We start from the raw sequence: 22,434 nt of genomic DNA, 5'->3' as shown, positions 1-22,434 counted from the left end.
TTCATAAGCCACATGAAGTTCTTAAAACTCACAAGACTTGCATGTCCTCTCCCCAAAGTTACATACAGAGGAATAACTGCTTGGAAGACAATAAAAAAGATGTTCGTATGTTCAGTGAGCTCCAGAGATGCAACATATGTAAGGTATCACCTATGCTGGGGTAAACTTCTAGGTGAAACAGCTAGCACAAGGGGGCGCACGCGTCTGGAGTTCGTTTGCAGAGGCTGGAGGCCCTGGCGCGCCCATTCTCTCTCTCTCCCTCTATCTGTCTTTCTCTCTGTGTCTGTCGCTCTCAAATAAATAAATAAAAAAAATGAACCAAAACACAGGTGGTTGCCTGTAGAGGATACATACCACTATTTCATATGTGTGAACTTCTCGTTGCCCTGGTTGATTTAGTCGACTGCAGAAACCCCTGCTTACTGATATTGTTGGTGACCATTGTCCTCTGACAGCTCCAATAGAACTCTCTAGCACTACGATAGCTAGCTGGGAGGGATCTAGTTTCCCTGTGGTATCTTCAACAATAGGGCAGGTAATCAACTGTTTGGCAATGGCCTATATTGTATTGGGGACTGCATGGGTTTCCATAGCCAACAACTCACTGTGGGTGGTAACCCAATTCTGGGCCTTGGATGTATCAATCAGAGTCCATGGTTGTAAAGTTAAGAAGTCTAAGCTTTTTTTTACCTTCTTTCCTGACTGTCTCATCCCCCCACCTTAATTGGTGGTTATATCTTGAAGGATTTTCATGGAACTAATTCTTAATGCTGTCTTAATTTTTGTGTAATCCTCTGCCAATCCTCCCCACCTCCTACCCCTTAATGTCAAACTTAATAGAATATAATTGTATAATTATTTTTGCTTCTATGTTATATTAATTAATGGACATGTGCAAAGAGAGTGAAAACCAAGTAATATCTTTATATTGAGATACTATAGGAGCTGGGTAGTTTCCTTGACAAGACAGGCTCTTCATAAATGACTATATAGTAATCCAAGATGGCAAAGGGGGTGACCAAAATTATGCCTTGTTCATCCTAGCCTAAATGAATTTTTCTACCAGCAGGCTGGCTTGATGGGGCTTCTGAGACCTGGGCTTTACTTGGTGCATTATACCAAACAGAGCCTTCACTTTCATTTAAGCTGGCCACTCATGAACTCTTGATGGGTGGGTGTGGAGTTTAATTAAGGTGTCCTCCATAAACTTAGGTGCTCTGAATGCTAGGTTTCCAGCTGATGGAGATTTGGGAATTAACACCTCCTGGAGGCAGTATATTTTGGGGGGCAAGTTTATGGGTGTTATAGCCAGTGTTTTTGCCATTGTTTGGCACACTCTACTGTTGCTATTGTCTACCTTATGTTTGCCAGGGGTTGATGTCCTCCCTATGCTCATGCCATAGTTTTCCCTTGCCATCATGGAGCTTTCCATGGGTCTGTAAGCCAAAATAAACTATTTTCCCCCAAAAGCTCCTATTGGTCAGGTGATTTCTGCCAGCAATGCAAACCTGATTGCAACACAAAGTTATTACCAAGAGTGGGGGTGTGGCTGCTAGACACCTGACTGTGTGGCTTTGGCCTTTTGGAGCTGATTTTCAAGAGGAATGTGGAAGGATTTGAAATCTTGGCCTGAGAGATGTCTTGCAGTGCTGTAAGTAAAGCTTGATGGACTATTCTGGTCAGAGTTAACAGACCTGAATACAGTGAGAACTATGGACTGTGAAATTTGGCTTGTGAGGGTAAGAAAGAGATTTGTCTGGACTGGGCTAGAAGCAGTTTGAGAGGCTTGCTGTTATGCTCATGTCCTGAGAACTTGTGCAGGATTGCTTTGCATAGAAACAGACTGATGTAAGCAGAGGGGTATGGCACAGAAGTGAAATCTTTGGGCTGGAATTTATGCCCAACAAGCTGCAATTATATGAGAGATTACAACCATTGAGATTGGGCCACCTGACCTGCCTTGGGGCACCAGAAAGAATGTAGACTCTTTTGAAGGGGCCTGAGTGCTCAAGGAGTGTCCTGTTCTTCAAAGCCTGCTTTATTAACCCATTGATTAACAAATTGACACCCTACCTGGTATTGTGAAGTATAAAAAATGCAGGAAGGAATGGGGAGATGGCTTAGTGGTTAAGCATGTGCCTGTAAAGCCTAAGGACCCAGATTTGAGGCTTTATTACCCAGGATCCACTTAGGCCAGATGCACAAGGGGGTGCATGCGCCTGGAGTTCATTAGTTGTGGATTGAGGCCCTGGGGTGCCCATTCTCTCTTTCTTTCTGCCTCTTTCTCTGTCACTCTCAAGTAAATAAATAAAAATAAACAAGTAAAAAAAAAAGAAATGCAAGATAGAGAGGGTCATTTAGTTTGCAACACGATCTTGTGTTTTGGAAATGGCCATGGGCAATGTGAAGCAGGTTTGCTGAAAGCCTGCATGGAGACCCAATGGAGCTGTGAGGCTGAACCTGGGTTGCAGTGGAGACCCAGTGGAGATGCGGAGCCCATGAGATGTCTGCTAAGGAAAGCTGCCACCTAGGATGAGGTTTTCTAGGACTGTGAGTAAACTACCTTGGGGTGGGGGTGGGAAAAAGTCCAGAGACTTGTTGCTGGTTAGAATTATCTAACTTGGAGACTTGTCTCTGACTAGAGTCGTTGGACTTGAAACTACAGAGTTTGATGTTTGCCTTGTTTAAGTTTTGTATATGACAAATATTTCTTTGCTATGCCCATTGCTATCTTTGCAGTGTGAACGTTCTGTGCCATCATGGGTTTTGGGGGAGATATTTTTGGTATTATGGCTTAGTTAGAAGACCCGGATTCTGGGGATGTTTGAACATCATTGGAATTGCTAAAAAAACTATGGAGACTTTTAAAGGACTGAATGCATTGCATTTTACAACATGGATGGTTATCAGTTTATGGGGGCCAGGGGAGGAATGTGGTGGTTTGAGTCAGGTGTCCCCCATAAACGTAAGTGTTCTCAATGCTAGGTTCACAGGTGATGGGGATTGGGGAATTAATGCCTCCTGGAGGCAGTGTATTGTTGGGTGGGGGGCGCTAGGGATATTATAGCCAGTTTCCTCCCCTTTGCCAGTGTTTGGTACATTGTTCAGTTGCTGTTGTCCAATTTATGTTGGCCAGAGGGTGATGTCTTCCCTCTGTACTTGCCATCGTTTTCCCCTACCATCATGGAGCTTCCCCTCAAGTCTGTAAGCCAAAATAAGCCCTTTTTCCCCCAAAAGCTGCTCTAAAGCTTGGGTGATTTCTAACAGCAATGCCATCCTGACTGCAACAGTAGGCTTCCCTCATTCAATAAAATTCCAGTTCTCATTGGGACTTAAGATTTTCCAGCTCAGGAATTCCCTCCTCCCAGAAGAGTCTGTTTTCTCTGCTTTGTTGAACCTCTTACTTTGAAATAAATTTTATTCTTTTAAACACTGTCCTATCTTTCATTGCTTTAATCAGCAGAGTAAATGAATTAACACCCCTAGATAGTATCAGTCTTATTATGTAAATAAGTCTGACAGTAAAGGCAAACTAAAGGGCTCTAAAGATGCCCCATGATTCTATGATCCATTCTCTGAGACCATACAGATAGGTTGGATAGAAGGATACAAAATGTTTTATTGAAAGTGAGCATAAGGATTTGATTTATTTAGGTAAAGATCATTTTACATTCTCCCTGACTTTCCATTGTCTTCTGGCAAAATGCAAAATTCCTTCCAAGGCCCTCAAAGTCTTTGGATTACTTGTCTTCTTTCTGATTGTCTTACCTCATGATATCATACACTTTTTTTCTGCCCAGAGTGGTAACTACTGTGCAATATTCATGCCTCAGATTAGTAGCACTGCCTCCAGGAAGTTTACCTAACCACTCCAATCCCATTTGAAATTGATTTATCTCTGTTCTCTCACAGATACTTCTGTTCTTTCAGAACACTCCTCAGTTTACAACTGTATTGCAAGGTGTGCTTACCTATAATTTCCACAAGGTTAGGAATAGGGCTTTTATGATTACAACTCTCTTAACTGTGCCTAGTATTGAATAGGCCCTTAATAGCTTTTCTGTAATTCTCTGCTTAGTGACAGTATGAATGAGAGAATGAAGACACAGACGGGGAGCAGGTTTTCTTAATGTCAGAAGAAATTCTTCACATTTATTGTAGTATGTATGAAATGGTAAATTCTTAATTCCAATTTTCATATAACATGCCTATTTTTCAGGTGCTAAGGATTGAATGTAGGGTCTCATACATACTAGTCATGTGGTCTACCATTGAGCTATATCCCTAGCCAAAAGCAGCTATTAAAATATGTTTATGGGCTAGGTGTGGTGGCGCACATCTTTAATCCCAACACTTGGGAGGCAGAGGTTGGAGGATCACCATGAGTTCGAGGCCACCCTGAGACTACATAGTGAATTCCAGGTCAGCCTGGACCAGAGTGAGACCCTACCTCGAAAAACCAAAAAAAAAAAAAAAAAAGTTTATGTTAGACAATCCTAACAATTATTAGCATCTAACAGCAATGGTCAATGTGTGCTACTGTAAAAGCTTCTTATGACCACCATTAAGCATGCATTTCAGAAGCACTAAATGAATTAGACATTTCAGTATATCTAAAACATTCAGTATAAATTAATAGTTACCTGTAAGTCAATCATGCTAATAATTTACTTAAAAGGTTATGATGATGAGGTCACAAAGTTAGAGAGAAGTTCAAGTGCATTTAAATGTCAACAGAACAATCCTAATTGTTCTAAACTCTTTTCACATTCTTTTCTTCTAGAGTATAATTTCATCTCTCAAAGAGAAATCATAGTACATTTTGAAATCAATTTTTCCTCTTTTCAACAACTGTGATAGTTAAAAAGTGCTAGAAAGTAATATTCCTAAAAGTATTTCCAATAAAAGACATACACTAGCATAAAGGCAGCTTGCAGATCTGCAGGGAAAGGCATTATATTATCTTTGTGAGGGGACAATTTATTGTTATTCCCATATTTGTTTATGTATAGGAGTATCAATCATCAAATACAAGTGAATTTTATGTAAAGATCAAAGTACTATACTTGCAACCATCTGTAATTTCAGATTTAAGCAGTTATTTGAATCCATTATAGTAATAATACAAATGAATTGCCACTACACCCAACTAGGAAGCCTTGCCTTCAGGAGGTCATGATTAATCTGTATTAGGAATATATTTGATTGTGAAAATAAGGTATGGCAGCACGGATAGACTCTTTCCAATGAAGGATATTCAATATGAATAGACATTTTCTTGAGCGGGGTTTGCCACATGGAATAAAAAGTGATTTGCTACCACTTCCATTTTGTTTTCAAAGAAGAAAGCATTTCTGTTTTCTTCCTTGGCATTCTGACTAGAAAAATGGCTCCACAAGGTTCATTTGGATACTAACTAGGAGTAGGTAAGGAGAAGACTTTAATTGCCTTGTCAGTTGTTCTCCTGAGCCTTACTTTGGTGCGTGAAAAATAACTCATGTGAATCTGCTGTGAGCAGATGGATACAGAATCCTGGCCACCAACTGTTCATATCCAGTCTCAAGTGTGCTTCCTCCAATATGGAATGTTGCTGCTTTTCCCGGAGGGGCCCACTTCTGGCCAGAAATGGGCAATCCCTAAGCAGCAAGCTGGTGACTGTAATTTTACAGACTTGTTTATGGTAGCTGTTTGGGTGAAAATCAGTAAGCTACCCCTGCTTCCAATCATTACAGCCAGAAGTTAAAGTGCCAGCACCACACATAACCTCTGGAAACTGATCTCTGTTTGGCATCGTTATCAGTTGTGGTAGGAAATAATGGTTCACCACAAGAAGTACATATTGAAAGTATGCCTTCAAAAATATCTTACCATTAGACAACCCACCAAACAAAAATCCTTCATTTCAGATGGCACAGTTCGATTTTCTTTATGTAATTGTTATTGACTTTAGTCTTCTAATATTATTGTACTTACACTCTTACGTATGAGTGTACTTAGAAACAAGGTGGAAATAAGTGATATTTTCCATTATACATTTTTCTCACAGAATGCAACCTATAGATTAACAAATAAATTTTAAATATCAGAGCCAGAAGATGTACATCTTGTTCTCACAATCTACATTGTTCTAGGTACATGGTAATAGCCAGTCAAATAGGCTTGTTGATTAGTGAATTATTCACAAATATCTGAACATCTTTTACGTTCTCTCAGTCTTAATTTTGTTGCTATTCCTAGTGCTGGCACAGTTCCTGGAATAGAGTAGAAGCTGCATACTCAACAGTTGAATTGAATTTATGTAATTACAATAGTTCTGGGAATAAACATATAAGGTGAATGAGTGCTTGCACATTTGTGTCTCTGTTAATGAAAAGCTGTACCTTAAAAAAAATCCTAGCAAATTATTTGAATATTTTAAAACTAGGTAACTGAGTAAATGTCCTGTTGGGATCACATGCTCCATTACTGCTCTTTATATTGCCCTCTACATTGGCAGTTCCAAAGCTATCAATTACCGTGCCTTTGTCATGATATCTGCATTTGAATAGGGAATTCTAAGTCTCATGAGCAGAACTACTTGAATACTCTGCAATTTCCTGTTGCTTAAATTTGTCTGGGGGAATCTCTAAAGTTGAATAAGTGCTTCAGGAAATCCACCTACAACATGAGAGCATGGACCTCTAGAAGCAGCAAATGAGTACTTAGGAAAAGGCAAAGAGTGAGACACCTGGAGTTAGGACAGGAAACAATGCTTTGAAGAAATTGAAGGAAGACAATTGCATAACAAGCAAATGAAAGAAACCAGGAAACCAGCCAGGAAAATGTGAGAGAAAATATAAGGAGGCAGTAAAGAGAATTGTTCAATGATTAAATAATTTACTGAACAGCCAAGCACTTGCATCTTCTTTCATGAAATCTTTAGTTATACACTGTCCTTTTCACTGAGTGTCTTCAAAAGGACTAACAAAGACAGCCAGAGCAAAAGTGAGACATCCATGGATTTAAATCCTGTATTCTATTTCCTGGCTGCTATGGGTTGCCTACCCAAATTTGCTAGAATTCCTTTTTTTAATGGGGGGGGGCTTTTCATTAATCATTGTTTATAGAATTTCCTTATATTCAAGGATATTTTTTTGAGTCATTGCGGTCACTGGTGAGTTGTTTATTTTTCCTCCTTTCAGAATCAAAACCTCTGAGGTGAGAGTGAGGATACATTCTGAAAGTTTTGTTGTTGCTTGGTTATCCCTTCACACTTCAGGGGTTAGGTTGCTCTTAATGTAGACTCTTCTGCTTATTTATGAATCTTAAGGTTATTTACTTTTTATTAAAAAAAAACTTGATTTTGTATTGAAGGAGGGTAGTGAGTTTTGAGAAGGTTCTTTTTTTCATACTGTTGGCAATACACACATTTTATAGTCACCCCTCCCAACAGAGAGACCACAGAGTAAGCGGTAGTCCCTCTAGAGTGTGATTGTCTTCTTTTGTTTCTTTGTTGGCAGGATCATGAGGAGGGACTGAAGGGGTGTGTGTTGAACAGCCAGGATCCAAATGAGTCCTGTAGAAGCTGAAGACTGCTTTGGAGAAGGGACGATGGGGATAAACATGCTCTTAATTCCCTGATTCTTCCTCCCACGAGCGTTCAGCTTTCTATACACCCCTCAGTGGTGTGTTCAGCTTCTGGCTTCCAATGCTCCCTCTTTGCAAACACCTGTACCAAAAGCCTGGATGATGGAAAGACAGGGTGCTGCGATCTCCCCCTGCTGTCACCCTAGACTACCTCTGCTTTGGAAACTGAACGCAGTTCCCCTGCTCCAGAGCTAGGGGACCATTCTGCCTGGAGGCCTTCCTCAGGCAGCTGCTGCCACCCTGGGAGGGGAACAGCTGGAAGCTTTGGTGCGCAGCAAAAGCAACTCTTCTCAGTAATTAGTGCCAGCAACTGCTCCAAACGTGCCTTATTGCAACCCCTAGTGGGCTCCCAAGTCGGCATAGCTTTTCTTTCTGCCCAGTGTCTGTTCTTCTGGAGAAAAAAAAAAAAGTGCTCACTTGCACATCTACACACGCCCTTCTTTTTCTACACACACACACACACACACACACACACACACACACACACACACACACACAAAATCAGTAAATGTCTTTTGCCCAAAGAAAGCTTGACTCTTGCGATGTCATTTCTTTTACGTGAAGATTGGAAGTCCCAGGAAGCACTCGCGGAGCTTTGTAGCTGCTGTGCTCGCCCTCTACCTGGCTCTTGCTGGGGTGGAGCTGAGGGGACCGGGGCTTGGGTGTGTGCGAAACTGTTATTTTTATTATTATTGTAATTATTTTATTCAATTGGAGCGGCTCCCCTGGCTCAGCATTTGGTATCTTCCTTGGTCTTGCTCTCCTTAGAAGCCAGGAAGAAGGCTGCTGAGGGCGTCGCCGCAGCCCTTCCCAGAACAGTAACAGCTCCAAAGACTAGGCGCTAATGCTTCCCACTTCGGTCACATCTGCTCCAGTCATGCAGATGTTAGCGGTTTGGAGAATGTCTCTATGCCAGGCGCCCCAAGTCTGGAGCATGCCCAGTAGGACTCCTAAGGCTCCTGAACCGAGTTTCTGGGAGTGCAGATTCCGCTTCTCCGCTTTTTCGAGGAAGCTAAGGGGGGGGTGGGAAGGGAAGGATTCAGGGCTGGGGTAGTGCTCTGGGTTTGCCTGGGTACGTGCCCTGGTGCCTGACTACTTGAGGGGCAGAGATGTTTGGGGGAGCCTGGGGCCTGGGTGGTGCGCCGCCAGAGCAGGATCCACAGCGCTTTCTTCACTGCCCTCCCCCTCCCACCTCACAGCACTTCGTCGTCAGTTCTGACCTGACACGCCGCCTCTCGCGACGGCCCTGGATGCTGGGGTTATCCTGTCCGTGGGAAGCAAGCTGGAGGTGCCCTGTCATCCACCCACACATCAGAGCTCACGGTAGCTTAAGCATCCCATTCACTGACCTGGCTTTCCCCCAGGTTGAGGAAGAGGGAAATAGGAGGAACTCTCACCCCCCCCCCTTTTTGTTCCTTTCCCCTCATCAAAGTTATAATGACAAGAGACTTCTGGTTCTGCCTAAGTCCCAAGGCTTTTACATATCGAAGCAGTGATCAAGAGTCCCCAGCCCTGTGTGTGTGTGTGTGTCCGCGCGCGCGCGCCGCGCACGCTTGGGTGTATACGTGCACGCGTGTTTGTGTGTGGGAAACACTGTCCCAGGTTGATTTGAGGATTAACACATACTCCTACAAACTCCCCGGTCCATCGCAGCCTCAGGAAAAATAAAATAATGATAAAAGCTGGCCATGAGAGATTAGGGACAGACGCACTGTTGTACGAAAGCTAAATATTTTTGTTGTTCATATTTCCTTCGACTCGGATACTCAGCTTTCTCCTGTTCTTTCCACTCTCAAACACCCCGATCATTCTAATCTGGACGTCTCCTCCTTTGCCAGCTACCTGCTCCTACAGCCCTCTTTCTCCTCCTGCTCCTCCTCCCTCAATCCCCCACCCCCCATGTCTCAGCTGCGGCTAAAACCTGGAGTCTTGGGGAAAAGGGGAAAAAAAAAGCCTCGGCTGTGGAGCTGTCAAACCGGGCATGCTCAGTAGACAGGGCAGGTTTTTTGGTCTCGAGTAGCGGAGAAACATTTTTTGCACCACCGCGAGCAGCCTTAGAGCGCGGCGGCGGCGGCCAAGGCAACATCAGCACAACCATCAGCGGTGCAGACGCCCGGCATCTGAGAGCGCGGCGGGATCCGGCTCAGCCCGGAGTTCATCCCCCAGTGCCCGGGAGGCTGAGCTAACCCTTCTGCTTTCACACACACGCACAGACACTCTATTTTACACACGCGTATACACGTTATCTCTCCGAAACATACAATCTGGACGCAAGCACCGTCCTGGCAGCGGTCGTCCGCTGGCTGGCACTGTAGTCACCAGGTTCGGTTCTTGCCCTCGGCGACCGCGGGCTGAGAGCGCCGCCGCCGCCAGCTGGAGGAAAGCGATGCGGGGGCCCGAGCGACAGCTCGAACAGTAATGTGGATTTACAGTCATTTCCCGCAGGAACCAGCCAAGACGCCCGACGTCCCAGGCACTAGCATCACCCAGCGGAGCTGAGCACCTGGCGAGGGGGCGGGGGACTGCACCTGAAGACACCACTGAAACTTGCGCCTGGACTAGGTAGGTGCGTTTCTTCTGGCTCCTATTCTTTCCATTTGCTCCTGCCCGCCTTCCACCCAAGGACTCTGGGCGAACTTCACCCTGAGGCAGCAGCGGCGGAAGGTGGCTCCTCATGGTGAGCAGCCGGTTGAGTCGGCTCTGGGACGCCTGGTCGAGGCAACAGAGCCAATTCAATCTTTCTCTCAGGGTGTGGGCTGCCCTCGGGGCTCCAGCCCACTCTAGGAGATGGGAAGTTGGCCTTCTTATCAGTTCAGGCTTCCAGCAGGCCCTAGGGACACTGCCCTTAGAGGGCTTGGTGGGCTTCCCAGGTGGCACTTTTGCCAACCAACTCCAGTTCAGGGAGAGGGCTTCTCTCCAATGCTCTCGCTCAGACCAGGCGCTCTAACAAGTGGAACAGGATATTCGAATTGGGGGTGGGAGGATCTTTCCAAAAAGAAAGAATAGAACCATCTTCTCTGGCATCCCTACCACTTTAAGCGTCCACCCGGGATTCTGCCACTCGGGGTCACCTCCGACAACCTGCCTCAGAGAAGATACCCAAAGGCTAAGACACACTTTAGTACCTGTTTGCTTCTGAATGTCTGTGCAAACATAATGCAGGGAGCCCAGGTATAAGGGGGCAACTTCGGGACCCTCCTAACCTAAACCATCCTGGGCCCCACCCAACACATCCTCTCTCTATACTCCAAACTGTATCAAAAGGATAGTCTTTACAGAGCAGTCTATATTCCTGGAGCCGTCGGTGTTGGCTTTACCCATGCACTCGACCGTTCGGGCTTGTGTGTTTTTGCATTTCATCTTAAGTCCTGGTGTCTGGAATTCAGCAGGGCGAGCACATCTGCGGAGAGCCAAGCACCCGCTAGGCATGCCTAGGGAAATGTAACCTCGGCTTCTTCCACTCCACAAAAGGCAGACTGCCAATTCAATTTTAGGATGCTTTGCCTGGAGGTGGGGGAAAAAAATAAAACTTAGCGTTACTTGGTGAGTGGATGTGTTTGCAGTCAGGAGCGCATTTAAAGATTTCAGCGAATCCAGTGCAGCTGGTTGTTTACAATTGCAGAGACAGCCGATCTCTCTCCACTAGTAGATGTAGTCTCAACGTCTATTTCATCAGTGGGAGAGCAGGGGTGGAGGTGGGAGTTCGTTTGCAGCTCTTACTCGCCATCAGCAGCTTTGGATTTAGTAGAAATGCATCACTGCTCCTGGCAATATGCTAATCTGGGTAGAAAAACTCCATCTTCAATAGGAAGCAATTGGTTCACAGATGCCTCTTAACTTGATCGCATTTTCCTGGGATGCTAACCTGGAAGTGTATTTATAGTGGTCCAAAGAAATACGAAGAGAAGTTCCCCGTGGCACAAAAAGGCTGTGTGTGTTGGGGGGTAGGGGGGTAATGTACTATTTGGCTTTAGGGATCAGAAGGAAATGGAACACCTCAGCGGAGTTTAATAGATATTGTTAGATAAGCATTTAATTGATTATGTGTGTGGCAAGGGTCATAGACAGCTTCCTTGAATTTTAGATTGCAGTTCTGTGACTATAATTAACATGCCAAGCATACGGTACTGTGAGAATCAATTGGTACTTTAGCCTGTTTGATGAAAACATTGCATATCTCTGCTCTATAATATCTTTATGTTGAAATATCCCTCTTCACCTTCCTTGTCCAAAGTCCTCTGGTCTTTAGCAGAGAGTACTCCGTGCTGTCAAGGAGTGTAGCCTAAGAGGCAAAGGCTGTTGTTTTAATGGAAAGAACAACAGCTCTAACTTCTGCTCCATAATCACCCAGTATTTGTTTGCTTGCTCATGATAACCTATGCTCTTCATATTTCCAATGTAGGGAAATGAATTTTCATAAGATGAATATGACACTTAACAAAAACTGTAAAGAAAATCCCAATTTTCTTGCCATTTTTGTTCAAGTTTCCAGATAGCAATACTCTTATTGTGATGGGTTAAACAATTTACTATTGCAAAGTTATTTTAAAGGTAGTTAAAGGCTTTCAAGCATGCAAAAGTAAAGTTGAAAACTTTTCATAGTAATAAAAGAAGGTCACTATGCGTGTAAAAGTGGGTTCGGGTCAGATCTTAAATGGATCCATTTACTAAGATGTTAATTAAAACTTTTATGGTTGCCCATCAGAATGTTTATGAAAAACAGGTATTTCTGGAAAACAGCTATATACTGAAATATTTAATTGTTTCATAATAACATTAACAAAGTTCAGTCCCAAGGACAATGGCAAAAACAGTAGAAAAAAAGAACAAACATTTTGTATCATGTAAGATAGTGTTTGCCATTAGATAGGCACACAATTTGATAAAATGCACAGATGGGCTAAAGGAAGAAAATACTTTGTAGAGTGCCATGGTGCTTTAATTATGATTAATTGAGTGTCCATATATTCAAACAGATAGGCATATTAAAAAGCAAAGCCGTATTGTATAGAATCATCATCTCACTCAAAGGCCCAATTCAAAGTTTGAATGCCTTAAATATCATAGTTTTTCACTTCAGCTATCTAAAGTGTAAGCAACATTAAATTAATCATAGCTTCCCTTCACTCATTGTACATTTCTTATGCCTTTATACAAAAAGTCTTCCTGAAATAGAACAAGATAACATTCAAATCTATTATTCAGAATATCACTTTAAATTATCAAAATTGCAAAATGTTATTTGATATGCTACTTTTGAAAACAGAAGACTTAATGGAGATTTTTGCATAGCAGCCTTGAACACTTGGAGGTAGTGAAAAATTTTAGTGGTAATTAACAAAATATTTTTTCCATTCTGTGCTAGAGTTAGGCTTTTAAAATTCATGTGCTGTTTGCTTGAAGCTTGCGTTCCTCAAAAGTCACTCAGGTACAGATTTACGTAAGGTTATTAAGTCCTCATTATGCATTATGATTAATAAATGTCCCAAGGTTTCAAATATATGCTAATTTATTAGTTATGAATTTATTTGCTTATGAATGACCTGAGGTCAAAAGACGACTAGTACTTTGAACACCTGAACCAGTGATTGCTTTTTATAATGAAGACACATTTTCTTATGCTATTCATATATGTTCCCCACCTCACATTCACATACATATGAACACACACACATACACACAAAGTAGAAATATAATGTGAATGTCATACCTTGTTTATAAAACATGATTTTATTAAATTATGTATTTCTTTATCTGCTATCAGTTTTATTATCAAAAAATCATTTTTTCATGCTGTACAAAGCTTCTAATCATTTGCCATTTGGAAGAAAGGTAACTAGCACAACTTCAGGTAGATAAAATGATGAAAGATATTATAAATTGTGGAATTTAACAGTTCTTATTAACAGCATATATCCATAACTTGAAATGCGAATAATCATGAAAATTGAAAAGATTCAAATTTTAGAACTGTTCACTTGTACAATGACAGATTTAAATCATCTGCAGATTCTCAGAACTATCATTATTTTGGAATGGGGATTGCTATTATTTCCCTTCCTCTAAAAATATTCCCATTTGATTTAATTTGATAATCATATATTGTTAGTAAAATATAATAAATGTATGAATTCTGGCTTAATATTATTTCTATTTATTTGGTTTTGCAAGAATTTTTGTTAGGAAAGTAAAAAGTAAATAGAGCCAGCTAGATCTATGCTTAGTTTAAGCAAGTGAATTCCATAAAAGTCTCCACACAGCTTTTGATTATTCTTAAAAACCTAGATGGCTCAACCATAGGTGTCTCTTCAGTATTGTTGTTCTGTTATGACAATTTGTATTATGTACAGGGACTTTTTAGCTTGATAGACACCCTGTGGAACAAATTACTAAAACCAAAGAGATTGCGTACATTTGGAACTCTTGGAAAACCGGGATAAGGAAATTGAAATATGATGACATAAAGTACAAATTTTTGTGAGGCAAATATTCATAGTCATTCATCTTCTAACAGTTCAATATATCATTGAAGCAACCTAATTTTAATTAAAAATGAGAAATAATTTTATAGTTAATATGGAATCCTAATATATTTTTAAATAGTAACATAATGAAGCCTGTTAAATTCTTATGTAACATTAGGACTCATTTCTAAACCTGAAACTATGATCTTGGGTAATTGACAACTTAGAAAAAAATATTTTGAATTGTACTTCCTGTCCAAGCCTCTAGTTTTGGTAAACAATAGCATATGGTGAGATGTGCATATATGCCAACTAACCACTACCTCTTGGATGATGTTTTCAATGTGATGTAATGATTCTGAAATAATGGGTTTTCCGCTCCCACTCTTCTTTAAGAGTGGAGAAGTTAACTGGAATATCAACACATGAATATGTGTTAAGAATCTCACAGATTAGTGAATCACTTTTGTGAAGCTATTTCTCTGGAGCCTTCTTGTCTTACATTTGAAGGGATGTCTATGACATGATTAATATTTTGGTGTTTGTTAATGTTAGGTCTTAAATTGTATCTAAGTGACACCTAAAAATGTGAGTGTGATGTTCAATCAACCATCCAGCTATTTGGAATACTACATACCAACTGGTGGTTGTTGAGAGAATGTGTTACTTAGTATATGAGTATTTTGGAGTCATTTAACAGACTGATGATCATTAATATCTATGTCATAAAAAATAAAACTTGGGCTGAAGAGATGGCTTAGATGTTAAGCACTTACCAGTGAAGCCTAAGGACCCTGGTGTGAGGCCCAATTCCTAGGACCCACATAAGTAAGCCAGATGCACAAGGGGGCACACGTGTCTGGAGTTCACTTGAAGTGGCTGGAATCCCTGCCCACCCCCCTCTCTCTCTCTCCCTGTTTCTCTCCCTGGCTATCATTCTCAAATAAATAAATATTTTAAAAAAAATAAAAATAAATAAATAAGCCTCATATATTTAAAGCACTCTTGAATTACTTAAAAATACATAGTAAACCAAATATCACCCCAAATGAGATACCACTTGCATTCTCAAACAATTACAAAACAGAAACACCTTGGCCTTTCAGCAAGCTGGAAACTTAAAAATTTTAACTTGAGTTCGACACCCCCTTCCACAATAGTGATTTATCAGTTTAAAGAAGTAACTTAAAGTTTTGATATGCTAGCTTTCCACAATTTCCTGTACCTAATTTTCCACCAATTCTTCTACTGCCATGGAAAATAGATGGGACAGACATCTGGGATTCACTAATTCAGGATGGGAACCTGCTTGTTAATTTAATTTCATACCAGCCTGTTGGTCCCTGAAAGTAACTGTAAAAGGCTGGGGAATTGAATTTGTTAGCAATAAATGATTTAGCAGAATAAAAATCAGTCATTATCCTGAAGATCTTGCTGCAAACCCTCTTTTATCCTTACTCAAGAATGTCCTTTAAAATATTCACAGAAATAGACATTTGATTTTTACATTCTTATTGGTATTTATGTATTTTACAAAGCATTTTTGTTCTAATAGTACTCTCACAGTGGTAAAATAGTTTTGTAATAGTTATTACATTGAAAAATATGCTCTTTCAAATTATGATTTTGTAGACTTTGAACAATTCTACTTAGAGATCACTGTAAAGTTACATATACATGGTACTTGAATTTTCTGATGGGAGAAGTTTATCTTTTAAATAGAAAAACAATTTTATTAAAATATCTGTGCCCCACTTTTTAAAATTAGAGACCAAATGAATATGAATACATTTATTTGAGATCTCTAAAAGACTCCTTTTACCCTTCACCATAAAGCATACTCATTGTTTTAATTTTAATCAACTAAGTTGTCCCTTGATAAATAGGCAACAATGAGGAAATTGTCTTTTAATGTTTCTCATATTTTGTTATAACATTTTTGTGGTGATTGTGCCTTGTACAATTGAATTCGGAATCATAAGCTCTAATAAGAAGTGAATTGAAATGCATGATGTTCTTTGATATACCAACTATATATTATGATAAATTAATATTTTCCCTGTGAATTAGAGTTGCAACTTTTTGTATTATGCCTAAGAAAATGCAATTCCCCAAAGATCATTTTTGCTATGAAAAATAATATGTGCTTGTTCACACAAATAGCTAAAGGTCTGTTTAATTTTTATGGTGAATAGAATTTAAAAACACAAACATCCTAGATAGAATTATCAATGAAATAATACACACACTTTAACATGTATAAAAATAATTATATATCTAAATTTTAGAGAATATTACTGTATCAGTATCTTTATGCTGGCCTTTGAATTATTTGTATTTTATTAACTGTTTTGTTGGTTGTTTGAGCTAAGTCTGCATAATTACAGAATGTCTTATTTAAACAAAAATTAATTTAATCATCCTTGTTAAACATGTAGGATTCCTAATACCTGTATCTTCTGTACCATGTCAATTTCCTCTAACCTTTCAGCAAATTCTTGGCATTTGAAGGAACAATGAAAAAATTTAGTAAATATTTCAATCATTCAAAATATCCAATCAATTAGACTTAGTTGTATATTCACATGCAGTTTTGCGAGTGTTATGTCCTTTTCCCCTTTTCCAAATACAGTTCCTATTAAGATGAAATATATTATAAATATTCAGCATACTTATCAGATATAGTCACTCTCAGTAGAATGTGTGTATGGTTATATTAAAGGAAATCCATTTTCATTTGTCTGGAATCTGTTTAGTGTTTTTCACTGCCTATATAAATGGAGGTTTGTAACTTTGCCAAAATAAAAGTACATGACACTCTGTTCATATCCTTTAGGGAAAACCTGATTACAGCTAAGGTCAAAGAGAAAATTTTCCAGTCGTATAATTGGCTGATTCTAAGTGTGCTATTACCTCTAATGTCTCTATCTGTTTTAGACACCTGTCAAAGGCAAGGTGCCAGATGAGATGAACAATTGGTTTATTAGATATTGCAGTCTTTGTGTCCCAGGTGCGTATAGACATTTTAAGAGAAATCTTCAGTTGTTTGAATAGAATAGAAAAAGACACTGCAGATGGCCTATCTCAATAATCGAGGTTTTTTTCCAGGGACATTTAAAATTAAATGTCCTAAGAGATGATTAATTCAGGAAAGTTATTGATAATGAACTCATCTTATGCTACACATCCTTTGCACCTATGATGATACCTTATTAAAGGTGTCTTAATCTTGCTAATTGCCACCTGTGTTTAAATATAGAGGTGTATAAATACACTACAACCACAGTGGATGGAAGCATTCTAAAACTAAAATTTTGGCTCTATTCCTAGATAACTAACTCAGTTCCCATCAACAAAATATTTTATATCACCATTTTAAATTTATACTCTGTGACTTATGCCTTCCAAACCTTTACCATTAATTACTTTATTTTTTTTTTAGAACTGCCTTGCTTAATTGCAAACATTCGAATGATATTGATGTGTTATCTGCAATGTTAACAAACCGAAAATCTGTTTGTACATCTGTGTGGAGATGATATTTCTGTCTACCTGATGATTTGTTAAGAATATATATACATTTTGAAATGGACTTTGCAAGAATTGTAACCAGAAACACAAATATAACTCCTATTTGATTACCCAATGCTTCAATTGTGTATGCTTCTGTGACTATATCTTATTACATGTATGCAGCTTTAGCCAATGTAGGACCATATTGGCAGAATTGCTAAGCAAGTCAAAACACACCTTTTGGGAAGATAGTTTTAATTTTAATAATGCAATCTAGTGACCTCTTAAGAGATAACACTATGTAGGTATTTTGGCAATTTATACTTATTACTAAGGTTTGAGAAGTCTCTTCCATTTTAACATACAAGTAATGTACCTTCTATTCCCTTCCTCTCCTTTTCCCCTTTCTTCTCACTTTTCTCCCTCTCTCTCCTCTTTCTCCATTGGTGAGAAAGGAATTAAACTCTAGAAAACTCAGTATTGATATTAATTACTGATTTATTCTTTTTCTAATTCTTGCTATTTATGCATCTCCTAGAGAATTGTAACTTTAATGTGAAGTATAATAGTTTACATTGTTTTTAGCTCATATATTTATTCATTTAGCTACATTGGGCAAAAATTAAAATGATACAATAATTTCCTGCATTAATATCCTTTATTACAGATATACTCTAAGCATGTATTCATATGTCATTAGTACATTTGTGAATTATTGCTTATGTTGAGTATAATGAATCCTCAATACTTAGGTGTGACACCATTTATTTTAGGTTCATTATCCACTAAGTGTTAACACAGATGTGCTACATTTTATTCTTGTTTTGTTATTTCCTCCTATTTAAGATAGTGCCTTGATGAAAAATTGGACAACTTGTGAATGTGAGGTAATTTTAATATAAACAATTCAAATTCTGTGCAAAGGAAATATTTTACCTGTTAATTTAACACAGAAGAGGCAAATATTTAACCATTTTTTGTAAAATAGGGAATACAATATGGTTGAGAAAATGTGTAGAACAGCAGCAGGCAGACATAGTAAGAGTATGATGGTTCCAGACATTCAGCAAAATGCATGGTGGGAAGAAAAATATAATCAGCCTTTACAGAGTTTTGTAATCAGTACCATGTTACTAGGGTGATCATTTAACTAGACACAGTTTAGGGGAGGAATGGGATAATTTCAGGCTTATAGATTCAATGGTAGAAGAAGCTGCTTACTTCCATACAGGCATCCAAGCAGAGAGAGAAAAGCCTATGACAAGCAAACATCAACTGGCAGCAATCAGGCACCCCCATTCAAACTACTGTTTGGGCTGGAATTCAGATTAGCCCTCAGTGACACGCCCCCTCCAGCTGGCTGCTGGAGTTTAAACTTAAAGCCAAAAATACCTGAGGCAATAGGGGACATAAATGCACATTTACACCATCATGCACAGAATTCTGGAACAACAGATCTTAAGATTCAAGAATTTTCCACAATGATAACTCAAGTCCCATTTACTGCACTTTTATATTATTGAAACCTTCATTGTTATACAAATTTAGTCATACATCAAGTAGCAAATTTCATGAATGAGCGTATTCATCTGATCACTCCTTTATCCTTTATTCATTCATTTGAGAAAACTTTATGAATGCTTATGTTTACCCAATACATTTAAAAAAACTTACCATTAATTTTGGAAGATGGACATATACAAATATTCTGATCATGTAAAAGATGCTCTAGTAGAGGAATAATTATAATGGTCCGGAAGCTTAAAGGGTGATTTTATTTTATAAAAGATAGGTCATTTAACTTAATTCTTAATTGGTACCCTAGAATATTTTAGAAGGTGTGAAGATGCATAATGTACATGTCAGAAGGATTGGGAAAGGCCATAGGCTAATTCCATCATGGAGAATGCCTACCCAGGAGAACAGTGCCATTTTTGTTTCCTATCCAGGTATGCAGAGCAGGAAACAATGATAATATTTTAGTTTATGTCCTTGTGTGTGTCAGATATACAGATGGTTGTTTAGTGCATATGTGCTGAATGGATAATTATCCTAGAAAATAGTGGTTCTCCTGATGTTTAGCCAAGATCATATAATTTGCAAAATCATAACAAAACCTCTTAAATTATATGAATGGCTTTAAGGTAAGGGAGAGGTGAGAAAATACAAATTTTTAAAATTGATAATACCAGTATGGAGGGCAGGTTAAACTGGATTAAGTGCATTAGTAGTGAGACTGGTGAATAGACTGTCTTGCAACTCTGAAAAATTATGGGTGTGGAACAAGATGATGACAGTGATAACAGAGAGAAGAAAACCTTTGGAAACTACTCGATAGGTTATTATGCAATTGATATAAGGAATATAGAAGAATAAAAGTTCATTTGGGTGGATAATGAGGTCAGATTTGGACTTATTAATGTGAAATTTCTATTAGAAATCCAGGCGGATTGTGACAGATTGAAATGGCAGATTTGATAATCATATCTGTAGGAAGAGATGTGGGTGCCATCAATGAATATACTAGTTCAAATTACATGACTAGGTGAAATTACCTAGGGAATTTAGAGAAAGAGCAAAAGCAGGGATGACATCTTGAGCACCACTGTACTTAGGAGGTTGGTGAAATAAAGAGAAAGCTTTGTGACAGAAAAAAATCATAAGAATAGGGAAGTTGCAGCAAAATCAAATAATAAAATAGAAACTAAGGATGGAAAGGATCTTATACACGACATCTGGGAAAAGGCATCAATGGCTATTTCAAAAGAGAGCAAATATAAATCTCCAGTAAATGTGAAGAAATAAGATTTTAGTAATCAAATCCATTTCAATGGGTATAAAGTTTCAGTAGTACAAGGTGAAAAATTCTATGTCTCCTGCATATCATAATGACTGTGTGTTTGCTAAAAATTTCATAGGTGGATATATGCATCTCACTACAATAAAACATGCACATATAGATTTTCATATATATATATATATGAAATATATATATATATATATATAATTAAATCTAAATGATTTTGATAATATGGTGCAGTTGTGTAACTCCCATACCTTAGAATAATCTTGTCAGTAACATCTGGCATTCAGTCAATTAACAAATAGATAATTGCTTACTCTATCAACAACTCTATTCCATATCCAAGCCATTTTCTCCTCATCCAACGTAGGCCAACATAGTACTCAAAATGATGCTTTCTGTATTGATTTGTGTTTCTCTATGGTTTTCTATACAGAAACTGGAATGATTTTTAAATTTCAATAAAATTTAAATAAGATCTGTGACTTACTTGCCAATCAAACTGTTTATTACACATCATATGCAATTTTAAAAAGTTAAAGAGAAAAACTTTACCAAGGTGTACAAGCTCTACATGATTTTGGTCCCAGACTTTTGATTGTAATTCATGTGTTATTTACTCCTCTCAAACTTTATCCAAAATATTCTAGACACATTTACCTCCACTGTGTTTCTTAAACATGTCATGTTTTGTTTATTTTTTTTAAATATTTTTTGTTCATTTTGTATTTATTTATTTGAGAGTGACAGACAGAGAGAAAGACAGATAGAGGGAGAGAGACAGAATGGGCGCGCCAGGGCTTCCAGCCACTGCAAACGAACTCCAGACGCTTGTGCCCCCTTGTGCATCTGGCTAACGTGGGACCTGGGGAACTGAGCCTCGAACCGGGGTCCTTAGGCTTCACAGGCAAGCACTTAACCGCTAAGCCATCTCTCCAGCCCAATGTTTTGTTTATTTTAATCACAACTTTTGCTCATAATTTTTCCTCTGCTTGAGATCTTGAGATACCTTTTTCAACAATATCCACAGATTGATTTTTCTCATTTTATTCAGATGTTAAGAAGAATAATAAGCCCATTCTCCTTGAGAGTTGGAAGTAGACTGATAACACTAGATACCAGAACTGGGACTGGTTGTTCTCTGGCTGCTTGGTTTTGATGAGACCCACTGCTGCAGTTCAGTCTTTATGCACTAGAGAAGAGAGGGCTGAGTTTATCCTATCAGGACTTGAACAGACTGTTGAAAGGAGATTAGGCAAGTTAAAAGTGCTTCATGTTGCTGTGGAAAGCACTAGCAATTTTCTTCGTGTAAAACTAAAGTGATTGCTCACTATATTTCTTCATGTCATGTAGTAAAAACAATTAAGTGAAGTTAGGCTATAGATTATTTGGCTACTCAGCCGCAGTCACCTATAATGAAAAAGAAGAAAAATAGCATTGACAACTTTTGGCAGGTATCATCATTAGAAATGTCCATATTGCCAGAAAGAAAAGAAGCTGCAGCCAATAATATAAACCTAAACATTCTTTAGGCCCAGAGGAGGAAAGTGACAATGCAGAGTATTTCAGCAGTAATTGTCTATGAGCACTGATCATTGGAATGGGGAAACTGTCTCTTTAAGTAACACAGTTATTTTCTACATGGTCTTTGAGTCAATGTTTCATAAGAAAAATAGCATAGGGGTTTCATAACATGTGTAACAACATGGAAGGATATACTCATTAATGCAATAAAGTATAGTGAAATTTATGCAACCAAAAGCCCCTGAAAATAGAAATAGTGTTGATATAAGTGCCACAATTATAATTATTATAAAATTTAATAATTCCATCTAAAACCACAAATGTCACCCTTGTCCTAAACTAATATAATTTAGATTTTTCAAATCAATTAAGAATTTCTATTCATATACATATATTCATATTTACATATATGTATAATCATATGTATTCCTATTTCTATATCTTGGACAATTCTTTCAGACTCTTCTATTCACTTCCAAATTTATCCATTTTTTTGTCCAGTCC

At 38.7% G+C, this 22,434-nt stretch overlaps 1 protein-coding gene across 2 annotated transcripts in view; it reads left to right on the top strand.

The window, feature by feature from the left end:
* Window positions 1-9,681: 9,681 nt before the first annotated feature.
* The window catches only part of Tenm1 (teneurin transmembrane protein 1), an 850,812-nt gene continuing 838,059 nt past the window's right edge, over window positions 9,682-22,434 (top strand). For both annotated transcript variants that reach the window (XM_004653940.2, XM_045140035.1), the window contains exon 1: window positions 9,682-10,188. The gene's annotated coding sequence lies outside the window, so the exon portion shown is untranslated. The remainder of the gene's footprint in view (window positions 10,189-22,434) is intronic.

This window comes from Jaculus jaculus, chromosome X (assembly GCF_020740685.1).
Source record: "Jaculus jaculus isolate mJacJac1 chromosome X, mJacJac1.mat.Y.cur, whole genome shotgun sequence".
NCBI classification, from domain to species: domain Eukaryota; kingdom Metazoa; phylum Chordata; class Mammalia; order Rodentia; family Dipodidae; genus Jaculus; species Jaculus jaculus.
This window is presented reverse-complemented; position numbering and strand designations above follow the sequence as displayed.